Source organism: Entelurus aequoreus, linkage group LG21, assembly GCF_033978785.1.
Source record: "Entelurus aequoreus isolate RoL-2023_Sb linkage group LG21, RoL_Eaeq_v1.1, whole genome shotgun sequence".
Taxonomy (NCBI): domain Eukaryota; kingdom Metazoa; phylum Chordata; class Actinopteri; order Syngnathiformes; family Syngnathidae; genus Entelurus; species Entelurus aequoreus.
The window spans coordinates 22925099-22942209 of NC_084751.1; positions in this window are offsets into that span (position 1 = coordinate 22925099).

The window sequence follows — 17111 nt, forward strand, 5'->3', positions numbered from 1 at the left end:
GATTCCCAAAATTAGACTACCTGATGGTAGTTATACTTCTGATCCAGTTGATATTAATAAGTGTTTTTCTGAATTTTACACTAAGTTATACACTTCTGAATGTTCTCCTATCTCCGCGATTTGCCCCAACCCCCTCGATTCATTAACATATCCTTGCATTGATGTAAACATTGCCAGGGAGCTGGGTAGACCCATTTCCTCGTCAGAGATACAGGAGGCAATTCGATCTATGCAAAATGGAAAGTCGCCCGGCCCTGATGGCTTCACAGTTTAATTTTACAAGGCTTACTCATTACTGTTATCCCCCATTTTAGCAAGAATGTTCAATGATTCCTTCAACGCCGGCCGCTTACCAGGGTCAGAGGCTTCCATTTCATTACTTCTTAAGAAAGACAGGATGCTACCTCTTGTGGTAACTACAGACCGATCTCACTTTTGAACGTGGACTGCAAGATTCTGGCGAAAGTTCTCTCTATACGTCTTCAAACCGTGATGCCCTCAATAATTTCGGCCGATCAGACAGGCTTCACGCTGGGGAGGCATCCATTCTTCAATACCAGAAGATTGTTGAATATAGTTCTCTCTCCGCCATCTGATACTCCGGAGGTTGTGGTGGCGCTGGATGCGGAGAAGGCGTTCGATAGGGTGGAGTGGGGCTATTTATTTTTTATTATGGAGAAATTTGGTTTTGATCCTAAATTTATTTCTTGGGTTAGAGTCCTGTACGAGACTCCGCTTGCCTCCGTACATACTAACGGCATCCGTTCAGCCTACTTCCCTCTCCAGCGTGGGACCCGGCAGGGATGTCCGCTTTCACCCTTGCTGTTTAATATAGCCATTGAACCGCTTGCTATTTGGCTTAAGAATTCGGAGGAATTTAAGGGTATCACTCGTTTCGGTCGGGTTCATAAGCTCTCCCTATATGCCGATGATCTTCTGTTGTTCGTTTCGGACCCATCGTCCTCGCTTCCCCATATACTATCGATTCTAGATCAGTTCGGTCGTTTGTCAAGGTACAAACTGAATATTCAGAAAAGCGAACTATTTTTTGTGAATAATTTGGCAAGGTCACTCCCGCGCTCACAATTCCCCTTTAGGATCTCGGAGGACGGTTTTAAATATCTGGGCGTGTTTGTCTCGAATTCTCCCACAGAGCTGTTTCGTAAAAACTTTCAAGCACTGTTAGACAAATGTAAATCGGACTTGTCCAGGTGGGCTGCCCTCCCCCTATCCCTGGTTGGCCGCATTAACCTCATAAAAATGATTTTACTTCCGAAATGTTTATATCTCTTTCAACACATCCCTATATGTCTCAACAAATCATTTTTTGTTGGCCTTGATCAACAACTTCTTGCTTTCATTTGGCAAAACAGGCCAGCCCGCCTTAGGAAAGCCATTCTACAGGTCCCTAAGACGGAGGGTGGTCTAGCACTTCCAAACTTTAGAAATTATTTTTGGGCCTGCAATATTAATAAACTTCTGTACTGGGTCCGTTGCGACTCCCCAGCCGCTTGTCCACCTTGGGCTCATATAGAGGTGGCATCGTCTAATGCAGGGGTGGGCAATTAATTTTTACCGGGGGCCGCATGAGCAACCCGAGCACTGCTGGAGGGCCACATCGACAATATTTCAGTTAAATTTTGCTCAATATTTTTCTTTATATATACCGTAAGATGAATAATAATAATAATAATAATAATAATTAATAATAATAGTAATACTTCAACATAGTGTGTGTAACATCATTCCATGACTAATATAAATAAATTAACATTAATAATAAATGACAGTAAAATAAGCACACGTATGACTGTGGAGTCATAGTGTAACTTTGTGTGGTGTTTGAGTTGTCCGACTTTTTGTGTGGCCATAAACGCACCAGTGGTTTAGTGCTATGCGTGTTGGTGACAGATGACAAGTTGGTTTTGGCCTGGTTTGTACGGCAGAAAATTACTAGTTTTTCGAGATAGAAGTGTCTTACTCATGTTTTTGGTGTGGTTATGTCCGAATATAAACAGTTTTGCTCAATAAAGTGATCGATATAATTCCTGTCCTCGAAGCATCTCGATAGACGTTACAATAATTGAACGGTGTTCAATTGAACGGTGTTGACGAACACCGTTAGGGCCGCTTGTTGTCACTGTCACTCAGAGTTGCATTGCAAAATTACATAGAATAAATATGTTTATTTTGTTTAGAATTCAGATGGGATTTGATTTGGTGCGCGGCATATATTTGCTGCGCGCAGCAGACGCTTGAGCAGTGCGCAATTGCGCAGGCACGCACCTTCGAGGGAACGTTGCTTTGCAGTCCATGTCTTGTTGGAAACACGCCATTCTTCATCAACTTTTCTCTTTTTAGCGTCTCGGGTGTAAACCGTGCATCACTTGTCGCTGCATGTGCACCTTCACTCGCAGGTTACACACGGACACACGCCCATAAATAATACTTTTCAAAATAAAAGCAGCACAGTTGTATTGCGCGCCCGACATAGATGTTTTTTCAACTTTATTTTGTAATTAATGATTGCAGCTGTTCACATTCACTCACAATCACGCACACGCATACGTCCACACGGAAGTAATACAAAAAACGATTTTCATAACAAAAGCAGCACCGTTGTATTGCACACTTGACATAGATACTTTTTTAAATTTATTTTGTAATTTATAATTGGCCTCACGCGGGCCGGACAGGGACGCACAAAGGGCCGGATGCGGCCCGCGGGCCGCAGAATGCCCAGGTCTGGTCTAATGGTTCCCTGCACGCGGTGATTTGCTCACAGCTACCCTTATGTTCATTGGGGACCTCCCTAAACCCAGTTGTTAAAAATACTATTAAAATTTGGACTCAATTTAGGAAACATCATGGCCTGCACAAAGCTTCCAGCGGTGCTCCGATTTTGAACAATCCCGCCTTTATCCCTGCCTGCTCTGATTCCGCGTTTCGCACCTGGTCGACTAACGGCCTTAAAATTCTCAATGACCTGTACCACGATGGAGTGTTCTCTTTCTTCGCTTCTCTGTCAACAAGATACAATATACGTAATACACATTTCTTTCGATACCTTCAAATAAGGTATTTTATTAAAAAACAATTTCCTAATTTTCCCAACCGCCCCCCAGAAGCAGAAATTGATCGGTTTCTCTCCTTTGACTCTGACAAACGACGTTTGATATCTGTAATATATAATGAAATCGGCCTTCTGAATCCACTTAACACTTCACCTGCCAGAGAATCCTGGGAACATGACCTTGGGGCACCTATACCTGACGGGCGGTGGAGAGAAGCTTTGAGGCTGGTGCATTCATCATCTATTTGCGCTAGGCATGGCCTAATACAATGTAAGATACTACATAAAGCACATTTCACTAATGCTAGACTGGCTAAAATATACCCCAACCATAGCGACGCTTGTAACCGATGTAGACAATCCCCAGCTGACCATTTGCATATGTTCTAGACGTGCCCAAAACTCTCAAGTTTTTGGTCGGCTATTTTTGACACTGTCGGGCAGGCCCTTGATAGGACAATAACACCCAGCCCGCTGACTGCCCTTTTTGGCGTTCCGCAGGTGGACGGTTTACCTGCAACCGCTCGTCATGTCATTGCGTTAACGACTCTGCTGGCTAGGCGTACAATTCTTTTTAAATGGAAGCTTGCGTCTCCGCCGAGCCATAACAGTTGGATACAAGATGTCTTGCGGTGTCTGCAATTAGAGAAGCTTCGGTTCTCACAGAAAGGATCTGTGGCATCTTTCCATAAAACTTGGGGCCCCCTCCTGGACCTTATTAGGGACAAGCTTGACATCACCCCAAGCGATTCGAGTAACACAACTTAGACAGAACTGACTGTTACTTTGAATACTAACATTAATTATATGTAAATAAAGAAAACTTGTGATTTTGCTTTAACGATATAAGGGAACTGTTGAATAGAATTTTGGTGGTTTTCAGGAGTGTTTATGCATAAACCATTTGGAGCAAGACGGAACAGGAGACTCCCTTTGGCGAGTGGAGTTTTTCTCCTGTTTGTTCACCAGGCTAGTTTTTGGATACAGCTAAATTAAGGGCATGTTTCACTAGATGGGAGTTCATGTGACTATAAAAAAAAGTATTGAAGGGTTTATGAAGGTGCGGCACATTTGTCTTGGTGGAACTGTAAGCAAAACGTAAAAAGCTCATTTTAAGTGACTGTGAATGACTCCGAGGAAGGGAGATAAAATGGATAGAATGGACTGATATTTGTCCATTACAGTCTTGGTGGAACTGTAAACAAAAAGTAAAAAGCTAATTTTTAAGTGATTGTGAATGACTCCGATGAAGGGAGATAAATGGATAGAATGGACTGATATGTGTCACAAGGATTTGATCAAGTGTGCTACAGAAGACATTTGGAGACCGGGCTGAAAGCAGTTGAGCTCTGGTGAAAACTGTTTGTTACTGATCATACATGAATGACTGTACGATTGTCGGGTGATGACCGATGATTACGCAGTGCCTTAATTTAGGCAGGATACCGTGTATTGATCAGTGAGTGAAAAACACAGGATCTACTCCCCTGGACGGGTAATCGCCGTTACATGAGTAAGACGGGGCCTGTGTTAGGATACGTAACAAATTGTGTTACAAGACAGCTGTTCCACATTTTTGCACGTGCGGTAATTATTATTAAAGGCCTACTGAAATTAATTTTTTTTATTTAAACGGGAATAGCAGATCCATTCTATGTGTCATACTTGATCATTTCGCGATATTGCCATATTTTTGCTGAAAGGATTTAGTAGAGAAAATCGACGATAAAGTTCGCAACTTTTGCTCGCTGATAAAAAAAGCCTTGCCTGTACCGGAAGTAGCGTGACGTCACAGGAGCTAGTATTCCTCACAATTCCCCGTTGTTTACAATTGAGCGAGAGATTCGGAGCGACAAAGCGACGATTACCCCATTAATTTGAGCGAGGATGAAAGATTCGTAGATGAGGAACGTTACAGTGAAGGACTAAAGAGGCAGTGATGGACGTATCTTTTTTCGCTCTGACCGTAACTTAGGTACAAGCTGGCTCATTGGATTCCACACTCTCTCCTTTTTCTATTGTGGATCACGGATTTGTATTTTAAACCACCTCGGATACTATATCCTCTTGAAAATGAGAGTCGAGCACGCGAAATGGACATTTAAAGTGACTTTTATCTCCACGATAATACATCGGTGACACACTTAGCTACTGAGCTAACGTGATAGCATCGTTCTCAAATGAAGATAGAAACAAAAGAAATAAACCCCTGACTGGAAGGATAGACAGAAGATCAACAATACTATTAAACTATGTATATGTAACTACACGGTTAAAAATTCTCAGCCTGGTAAGGCTTAACAATGCTGTTGCTAACGACGCTAAGGCTAATTTAGCAACTTAGCAACCGGACCTCACAGAACTATGATAAAAACACTAGCGCTCCACCTACGCCAGCCAGCCCTCATCTTCCCATCAACAGCCGTGCTCACCTGCGTTCCAGCGATCGACGGCGCGACGAAGGACTTCATCCGTGGGTTTGGCGGCAAGCATCGGCTAGGCGTAGTAAGTAGTCCTTGTTGTGTTGCTGTAAGTATTGTACTTAGCCGCTAATACACCGATCGTTCCCACCTACAACGTTCTTCTTTGCAGCCTCCATTGTTCATTAAACAAATTGCAAAAGATTCACCAACACAGATGTCCAGAATACTGTGGAATTTTGTCGAAGAAAACAAGAGGTTTTTATATCGGGTCAGATGGGGTACAACCACTTCCGTGGATTTTGTGACGTCACGCGCATAAATCATATCCAAAGGAGTTTTTCAACCGGAAGTGTGGCGGGAATTTTAAAATTGCACTTTATAAGTTAACCCGGCCGTATTGGCATGTGTTTCAATGTTAAGATTTCATCATTGATATATAAACTCTCAGACTGCGTGGTCGGTAGTAGTGGGTTTCAGTAGGCCTTTAAGAGTTCGAACTGGGGTGAGTTTCTATTTTTTATTTTTATGTGTGTATTGCTGAATGTTGAAAAGTGTGTGATGTGGACTGTTTCAGTTTTATTGTTGCTATGCATAACTTAATAAGAATTGTCATACACCTGCAAGTCTGATTTTTCATTTTCCCTCTCTGGAAAGAATTTTGGCTAAACTATGTGTATGCATGAGAAGATAGACAAAGTTTATGTTTGAAAATCATATGAGTGAATTAATTATCTATCCATCCATTTTCTGCCACTTATCATAGGTCGGGTCGCGGGGGCAGCAGCCTAAGCAGGGAAGCTATCCCTCTCCCCGGCTTGTTTGTCTAGCTAAGAGTAAATGATAAATGTTGTGTATTATTATTAGAATTCTGATATAAGTGGCTGTGTGATATTATAATTTTGTAAAAAGAGTGTCTGAGAAACCATAAAGCAAAAAGGGCTCGTTTTTTGTTGGGAGAGATATGTAGTAGATGTTTGGTTAACTGAGATAAGAGGAGTCTCTGTTTTTTTTGGTCGTGTGTCCGTGGGTACGTGTTATCGATCTAGGTCAAGCAGACCTTGTTTCGCTATTCGATTTGTTCTGTGATGGTTGATTTAAAATAACGCTAAACTATATAGGCTTTTGTGATTTGCAGACGTATTTTTGTAGGTGTTTGAACATATTAAGCTACTAATAGGAGAGGCTGTGTAAAGGCTATTTGTGGATTGTGTCAAGAGAGGGAGAGAGAGAGAGAGAGAGAGAGAGAGAGAGCAGGTGAGGGAAGATTGAGGGTGAAGAGGATGGATTGAAAATATGGGAAAAGGATGTTTACAACCTTACATTACGTGAATGGTTGCTAGGAGAGGAGAACAGAAAATAGAAACATTGTGTGAAGTGTAAGGAAGAGATGGATACAGGATGTTGTTTATAAAGGAAAACGGAAGTGAAGAAAAGATGAGAAAGTGATAAATGAAGGTATTCGTAAATGGTATGCTGTTGGTTGTGGCTCGCTGCAAGTCTGTTTGTTTAAATGTGTATCTTTTCAGGTACAAAATGTGTAAAAACCTCAAGGTTCGAAGATAAAAGAGGTTCAGATAAAAAGAGGTTCAGATAAAAATAATGTAATATAATATATTGGACACTAACAGGGGAAAGATTCCAAAAAGACTAAATAGGAGAGAAGTGAGAGAAATGTTTAAAATTGGATTAACAAATAGGAAATAACATATGAAGAAAAAGTAGACTGAAGATATGATGATAAATATATATAAAGTGATATAAAATAAGTTAAATGGAAAAAAAAAAAATAGGGGGAGAGCGCTCTGGACTCTGAATCCAGCGCTCTGAGAAATGCGCGCTCGCAAAGTTAATCATTGCAGAATACGAAAATATAAGGATAACGAAGAGGCTTTGACAGAGCAGCAAGAAAACAACTCTTAATTTAAAGATCGCTAAAAAATAAAAAGAACCCAAGGGTCAAAAATCAGATAGGATATATTCAGCAGTGGGGAGACTTGTCTTGAGTTGCAAACAGAAGTAAGAAATGTCAATAAAGGGCAATTTGACCTCAAACTCGGTTGGCGGACGGCGGACCTGCCAATATCAGTCCAGGTCGCTGGTCATGTGACTGTCCCAGCAAAAAACATCATGCAGACCTGCCAAAGAACGCCCCCAGCAGGAAAAACAGATAGGCCCTCTGCTGGACATAAGTGTCAACGGACAATGTTATCAGTTCATGATTGACATTGGGGCCACACAAAAAAAAAAATTTTTTAAAAATGAGGTGGTTCAAAAGAAACTGTGTGCTTCCTTTTTGAAGATCGAAGGCTGCTTGATAATGACCTGCTTTACAGACTGTTCCCTCACAGCAAAACCCTCAAGCTGCAACTACAACACTACGAAGGCTCCTCCATGAGAACTCATACCATAGGCTCAAGCACCACAAATGGCTGAAGTCTACTGGGAACTACTACTCCTTCCTAACGAGTGATGAAAAAGGACTGCTCCAACTGTCCTATCGGTGAAAGCCCTGGCTGACTAAGCTGTGTCCGTGTGCATCGCCACCCAACCTACAACATGTATGATTACCGTTTAGACGACTCATACTAGGAGCCTTTGACTCCTATATATATATATATATATATATATATATATATATATATATATATATATATATATATATATATATATATATATATATATATATATATATATATATATATATATATATATATATATATATATATATATATATATATATATATATATATATATATATATATATATATATGTATATATATATATATATATATATTTGTGTTTGAACTCAGGGTATGGCTGCTCATGTTGAACTATCCTTACAACTAGCATATAGTATAAGATGGACAATTGCTGTCCCACATTGTTCCCTTGCCCTCTGTCCTGCCTACGAAACCAAAGACTTAGGTAAAATAATGAAACAGGGCGTAGCTGCCTTTGTAAAACCAACACGCAAAATACCACATTTTCAGTTGTTTCGGTTGTTGTTAAAAACATAGCTATGGGCTGCAATTTGGACACTTCTGCTGTAGGCTACAATGAGCTAGCAGCTACACAACAGCTAAGTTAAAATAACACATTTAAGCATATCAAATAATTATAGTTGCTTATTACATACAAAAAACTTTTGTTTTAATTAATGTCCCGGGGTACAAGATTACAGAAAAAACAGATCAAGTGACAAAGGGGGGAGGAGTTATGATTTATGTAAGGGAAAATAATTAAAAGTGAACAAATAAACCTCCCAGTAGATCAGGGGTCACCAACGCGGTGCCCGCGGGCACCAGGTCGCCCGTAAGGACCAGATGAGTCGCCCGCGGGCCTGTTCTAAAAAAATAAAAATAAAAAAAAAATTAAAAAAAATAATTTTTTTTTTTTTTTTAAATTAAACCTACATAGAAATAACACAAGATACACTTTCAATCAGTGCATCAACCCAAACAACCTCCCCCATGCACACTCATCCACTCACACAAAAGGGGTAATTTCTTTCTGCTACCAATATTCTGGTTCCCACAACATAGACAACACATCTGCAAGGGACACAGTCCCTGAAGCACACATGATTGTATAGGCTGCTGGTCCACTAACATTTTCATTAATTACTATTTTTTATGTAATTATTTTTATATTTTTTTACTTTCTTTTTTATCCAAGAAAATGTTTTTTATTTATTTCTTATTTTATTTTATTTTTTAAAAAAGGGCCTTATCTTCAACAGACCAGGTTGTCAATGAAATTAGATTTGTTTAAAGGGTTTTTTAAACCAGGCCCAGTCCAGATAATGTCCAAGTCGGACTCAGCAACACACACCTTCATTCATGTACACAGAAAAAAATTAGGGAACACAACAGATTGCATATAATTTATAAACAAAATTACATTTTCAAAATAAGCATTTATGTACAGTCCAGATTATGTCCAGGTCACTCAAATTAGGAAACACAACAACAGATATCATATAATCTATAAACATAATTATACTTTCAAAATAAGCCTTTGAGGACTTCTCATCTTTTTTTTTAATGTTTTTTGGCATCATTATCGTTTTCAACCATGTAACTTTCTAAAGTTAGAAAATACTGAATAAATGTTTTAAAGAAAGTAATACTAAGTGAATATCTGTTTTTGGCCTTAAAAATAAACATTTTACAGAGTACTATAATTAAATTGACTAAATCATGATTGTCAATGAACTCTCCTAAAATAACAGAAACCACATTAAGCTTCATAAACAAACCAATCCTTAAACACATTTTTTCAACTTCCACCCAAAACAAAGACACAATATGACAATACCAAAACAAATGCAGGGTGGATTCAGGCTCCTGACAACAAAATCGGCAATCATCTGACTCTGTCATATTCCATAATTTTAACATTTTCCCTGTGGGTAAGAAGTTATAAATAATTTTAATTTGAAAATAACGATTTTGCACATCGATAGTGGTTTTATAGATTAGTTTGAATATGGCATCCCATGGCAACGGGCAGTCAAAAAGGTCCTCCCATTTTCCATTTGTGTTGTATGAGGCAGCCTTCAAAGATTTCTTTATTAAATAAAAATTATATATTTTTCTATTTATTTTAGTTCCTTTTTGTCAACTACAATTTCTTATTAGAGGTTTACAAACTAATAATTTAGTAGTTCCATAATTAATTATTTGTTTCCATCTTTTCCCAATTACTCCAGTTAGTTGAAAAAATGAAAAGCTTGAGCAAGCATCACCATACATAGCTCTAAATTCATCATACTTCATAATTTTACCATTCTCATTGATAATATCATTGACAAAAATGATTCCTCTTTCAAACATATTTTTCCAAAAGAAAGGCTTTCCATCTATTACAGTATTAGAGTTCATCCATATTAACTGCTGCAAAATATCGTCTCTTTTTTCTGGCACATAAAATTGAAAACACCACTATGAGTGGATTGTTTCCTTTATGAACCCCACCATGTTTCCCAGCAGACTCTCTGGGAGGGGATCACTTGTAAAAAAGGATACAATTTATTTTGATACAGTACATGTTTTTTGTCCAACAGGACATTTGTGTACCACTCAATGTTTAAATACATCTTTGGAACAATTGATGCTTTTAAAGACAGACACATAGCTTCAAGGTTGAGAAGTTTCAGGCCCCCATATTCATACTCTTTGTACAAAACCTTTCAAACACAGAACACGCCTCACTGATGCACATCTGCAAGACTCACTCAGAGTTGCAGTGTCAAGTTACACACCAGAGTACAACACACTAGTTAACAGCATGCAATGCCAGGCTTCCCACTAACTGACAAAGAAACAGATAACAGATTTGGTGTCCAGTTCAAAGTGTGACATGATTTAAAAATTGGAGAGTTTACTTTTGTATTTTACATGAGTTATTATTTGTACAAACATGGTGCAAAGTAATTCATGATTTGTTAAAAAATGTTAGTGGCTAGCTAGTTAAAATGGGATATTGTGATTTCACAAGACTGTCTTAGAAGTGATCATTTGAAAATGTTCAATTTGAAAAATGTGCACTTAGAGAAAATATAAAAATAAAGTGTTGCATATTGATATTTATCTGTTTCTATATATATTTATTGTGAGAAATCATTAAGATGATCAGTGTTTCCACAAAGATAAATATAATTAATTATTCATAATAACAGAGTTAAAGGTAAATTGAGCAAATTGGCTACTTTTGGCAATTTATTAAAGTGTTTATCTAACTGGTAGCCCTTCGCATTAATCAGTACCCAAGAAGTAGCCCTTGGTTTCAAAAAGGTTGGTGACCCCTGCAGTAGATCATCTTGAGTGTGTTGAAATTAAAATCACATTGTCCTCATAAATGTATTTCAAAGTAATTGTAGTATACCGACTGACCACAGCTAAAGGTATTTTAATAAATTCATTTTCAGACATCCTCAAACAGCACAGTATGAAATAATTGATCGATATGGGGGACGTTAATCTGGACTGGTTAAATAAGTCGCGTAGAAAGAAACTTAAGGATATTATAAACAACTTCTACATGACACACATGATAAGCAGCCCTACTAGAATTACATTTGGATGACAAAAATCAAAGAGATCATCTGTAAATACACTAAAACAAAACTCAGAAAGAAAAGTGCTAAAATAAAAATACCTTGGATTAATGAAGTAATTTGGATTCTAATGAAAAATCGGGACTCAGCTCTCAAAAGAGCAATTAAAACAGGTCTAAATATGGATCGTATGATTTTTAAAAGTTTAAGGAACAAAGTTTATACGGAAGTCTAGGACTGACTTTCACTTACAATTAATCAAAGCTGCTCACACGGTCACTAAGGGGGGCATTATGTTGACACATCAACCTAATGTGTATTATATTATCCATGAGAGAAATTTTTGTTGTAAATTGTGAGGTGTGGTTGTCAAAATCATGGTTGTTTTTACAAATGATGTCAGATGTGAACAATGTATTGTCTTGTGTGATGATATAAATAAGGTGTGGTTGTATTGTACATTAATAAGTATGTGTCAATAGGAGGACATTTTATGTATTTTCTTAATTTGATTACATGCTATAGTATGATTGTATTGTCATAATTTAATTACATGATTTTGTATCCCTTTAATTTAGGTAGCCAGGGGCTGCAGATGGAAAGTAGCTATTTAGATATAATCTGGTACAGAACATATCTGTCTTTGAGCTTAATGTTTCTGTGCATTGTCCTATCATATAAAGACTCAACTAAATAAACTACTTAGTGAATTATTGAGGCCACAATAATTCACTAGGTGTTGAAAAATATCAAATTTATATTGCAAAAGCAAACATTGACCTCAAACATGACCTGTCCTCCGCCTCTGTTCTTGCTGCGCTTGACTATCAGCTGTCTTTTCTTTTTCTTGGATGTTTCTGAAACTACTACTACTACTACTACCACTACTACTACTACTAACACTGTCCCTTTTTAAGGGACAAAGGGGGGAGAAGGTGAGTTTGTATTGTGTCAAGTTTGAGCGCGTCAAATTTTTTGATTTAATAAAAGGAAAATACCTAAATGCCCTGACATATTTTAAAATTAGGTCAAACAACGGCAACCATTTAAAAATAAATACTCACATAGCCTTGGTCGAAAAGGCTCTCGGACTAGAAAATAGGTTATAATCCTCATTCCCAAGGTAAGGTTGAAAAGATGAACCAGAACATTAGAACAATTTGGCTAAAAATCTGTGCACAGACCAAATTGAAATTGATTGACATGTTGCCATTAGCGTTAATGATCATTCGAATGTCCCTGAATAAAACTGTTTTTACACCTTTGAATTTCTCACCCTATGAACTGTATACAGATCAGCCCTTCCCAGGACCAACAGCTCCTTTGGAAGGAGGAATAAGCGTGAGACCAAAATAGTATTTTTACAAGATGCAGAATTTGTGTGCCAGTTCCTCTGTGCAGATTCGAGGATGACACACCGCCACTCCAGATTCCCTTCCGCCCACCGAGAGGGGCAGGGTCAAAGTCGGATCCCAGACCTGTTCCCGAGACCTGACTGAGAGGAACCAAGAGGAAAGAAAAACACATGTCCAGTGATGACGAGGACGACTAAGGTTGCCAGCCACGGGTAGGGGTGAAACAGCGCCCTTCTCCACCAAGGCAGCCAAAAGCCCAACGAAGTGTCGGCAGGCCACTACCCTGAGGCACCAACGATCGCCCGTATACCAACATTGGGTTTTTCGCCTCTATCTGCAGTAGAAACTATAAAAAGTCACATATGATCCAGGGTCTTTGAACCCTGGAAGGGGGGGATATGTAGTAGAAAATTTGCCCTAGGGTTACCTCTCAAACTGAATGCATTGGGAAGGACATGACACATAAGAGGTCAGGTCACCCTGACAGTACTAGTTCTGTTGGTGGGGTGATATTTGAACATTGGACAATTGCATAAATTGTTATGATAGAATTAGACCATATTGGAACCATATAAATAACAAGGGAAGACCAAGCACGGTGTGCATTCTTTCTAATTCCTTCGAGGATGTACCACCTTTTGTCTCCGGAGATACTGTCTGTGTAAACCTGTATCTTTCCAATCCAACTGTGTAACTATTTGATTGGGTAAATAAACGCTTGTAACCAATTCTCTTTTATTCCTGATTAAGACTCTGACTTTTCCACCACACTAGCATACAAAGAGGAATCAAACTATAGCCGTCGTTAGCTGTTGCTTGTAGCAAACAAGAAAACCAGACTAAGTGACGGGAAAAGGCAGGACTAAATAGCTCTCGGAAACAGGTGAGCGTCCCGAACACTAATCAGAGACAGGTGAAAACTATAAATAACCATGGCAACCAAGGAGACACAAAACAGGGGTGCTGAAACAGAACTAAGCCAACAAGAGACAAAACGTAAGCAATCTATGATCCGGGCAACGGATCATAATATAAATACTAGGTTGATATCAAGGATAATATCACTATGTAATCGATACTAGAGTGATTAGATCGATATTTTCTTTTACTCAATATCTATTTCATTGTTGTTGTTGTTGTTTTTGGTAATATTTACAAACTTAGCAAACCCCTGGACACAGGATGATTTTGTGGGTGAACAGTGTCAATATCACACACCATAAATACATTTGAGAAATTGCAGTTAAAACATGTGATCGGCATCAAACGATTTTAGGAAATGCAAACAAAGCAAACAGATTCAATACCATCAAAAAATGTGGATATACTGTGATATCATTTCCCTCTCTCTGATCGTCCTCATACAAGCCTTCCATCGTTGTTTCCAGTCATCCCCGTTCTCCGTACATCCGGCCAGCTCATTGGTGCTTTGCGCTCCTGCATCTTTCTTGAGTATATCACCAAATGTTACATGTGTTGATTCCCACAGCATCAGTGTGTTGGCTGGCAGCTCCTGGTGCATTATGGCGAGTATTAACCCCTGGCTGCTATTTTGTTGCTCACCCTGAATACTCCAGTATACAGATATTCGTTGGTAACATGTGCGCCCTTGTTGATTGCGTGAACATGGGAACATCTCTTATTACAATTGGTTAACAATATGCTAAATCTTAATGTCAGATGCAAACAGACAGGATGCTAGACAAGATGTTACTAACCTATTGGGTGCCAAATGCTAAAGTTCAGTCACACTTTTCTCGCAGATATATTTGTCAGATTTAACTTACTTTTCTCAGAGTTAGCTAATTTTCATAACATTTAAGTTTAAATTAAATGCTTACTCTAATATTATCTTAAATCCAAACCTGAATGTTAAATCTAAACCTAAATGTTAAATCTAAATTTAAATGTTAAACCTAAATCTAAATTCATCCATCCATTTTTTACCGCTTGTCCCTTTTTTTGAGGTTGCGGGGGGTGCTGGAGCCTATCTCAGCTGCATTCGGGCGGAAGGCGGGGTACACCCTGGACTAGTCGCCACCTCATCGCAGGGCCAACACAGATAGACAGACAACATTCACACTCACATTCACACACTAGGGCCAATTTAGTGTTGCCAATCAACCTATCCCCAGGTGCGTGTCTTTGGAGGTGGGAGGAAGCCGGAGTACCCGGAGGGAACCCACGCAGTCACGGTGAGAACATGCAAACTCCACACAGAAAGATCCCGAGCCTGGGATTGAACTCAGGACTACTCAGGACCTTCATATTGTGAGGCACATGCACTAACCCCTATTCCACCGTGCTGCCCCCTAAATCTAAATGTGAGCATTAAATGTTAAAAGTGAGCGGTAAATGTGAAATTTAAACCTAAATGTTGACTCTACATGCTAAATCAAAACCTAAATCCTAAATCTAAACCTAAATGTTAAATCTAAACCTAAATGTTAAATCTAAGCGTACATCTTAAATCTAAACCTACATGTTAAATCTAAATCTTAAATCCAAACCTAAATCCTAAATCTAAACCTAAATGTTAGATATAAATCTTGAATCTAAATGTTAAATCTCAACCTAAATCTTAAATCTAAACCTAAATCTTAAATCCAAACCTAAATCTTAAATGTAAACCTAAATGTCAAATGTAAATAAAAAAATATTGCAGCTGAGAGGCGTTTGATTGGTGGAACATTGACATCCTATAAATATTCATCTTTACGCTTGGCGAGAGATTTAGCGGTGACATTTAGATTTAGATTTAATATTTCTGTTTAGATTTAAGATTTAGGTTGAGATTTAACATTCAGGTTTAGATTTAACTTTTAGCGCTCACATTTCGATTTAGATTTTGACTTAAGATTTAGGTTTAGATTTAACATTAGGTTTAGATTGAACATTTAGCACTCAAATTTAACATTTAGCGCTCATATTCAGATTTAGATTTAACATTTATGTTTAGACTCAACATTTAGGTTTAGATTTAACATTTAGTTAACATTTTATTTTAAACTTAAATGTGATGCAATTTTGCTAAATATGAGAAAAGTGAGTTAAATTTGAGAAATATATCTGCTAGAAAAGTGTGACTGAACTTTTACATTTAGCACCCCATACTAACCTGTGTTAATATCATGGGAACATTTCTTGCTTCAATACATGTTTGCTTAAGTTCAAAATCTCAATGTGCAGGGCGAAATGCTGAAGCTGGTACCGGCAGCAAGATAGTACCAAAAGACGTCTAATCATGGTTTTGCATTGTTTAGCAAGCAGGCCCATATTTTAAAACGAGAGAAGATGAAGAAAGGGCAGCGGGTAAATATTTCAATCATCATTTGCGGTAAATACGCAACAACAATAATCTATTTATCTATTTAGACAGCAGTGGACACCCCTCCTTTTAAGCAGATCATGCGCTGTGAGGGCGTGAAGAAACCCATGTAAAATGTCAATCAATGAATGATAGAGCATTCGATATGAAATTTTACCAGAAACATTTTCCCAGCCACTTTCTGCTCTGTCACTGATTACAATATAATGGCAAATTTCCCAATATATTTGTACCAGCCCATGGGTTAGAGTTGTATTAGTAAGACACTAATACTGGGTTCTATCCCCAATTTGAGTTGTGTCTATAGAAAGTTTACAAATGTATGTTTTAGTGATGTGTTTTTTTATCATACATTATCAAATAATCATTGAACAATTTATTTCCCATTATTTTGTTTTAGTACATTCATACAAAAAAATTATTAAAGTTTGAATAAAAATTGTTTAACATAAATAAAAATTGTGAAACAAAATTGCTAAGGAGGAGGGCTGCACTACATTTTGTACATTTATTGCAGAAATATACATAGCCACCCACTGGCATACGTGTTACAGAATTTTTTTGTGATTCTGAGCATCGCTTGTAAATTTATTTATTTTTTTAAATGCCAAAAAAAATGTCATAAAGTCAAGAAAACTGTGCATGCAAACATTGCTAAGTAAGCAATAGCAGGATGGTGAGTATAACATGTGTACAGTATATAGAATGCATACTATACACACAATTCAAGGTTTGCATGAATGGTATACTACATATTTGTTTTGGTTACATCATTTGCGTACTTTCCAGAAATAATGGGCCTGCGGGTGACTCGTACAATCAAACCATACTTTTCTGCCAAACTGCAATACACTGAACTAACCTTTTAGCTCAA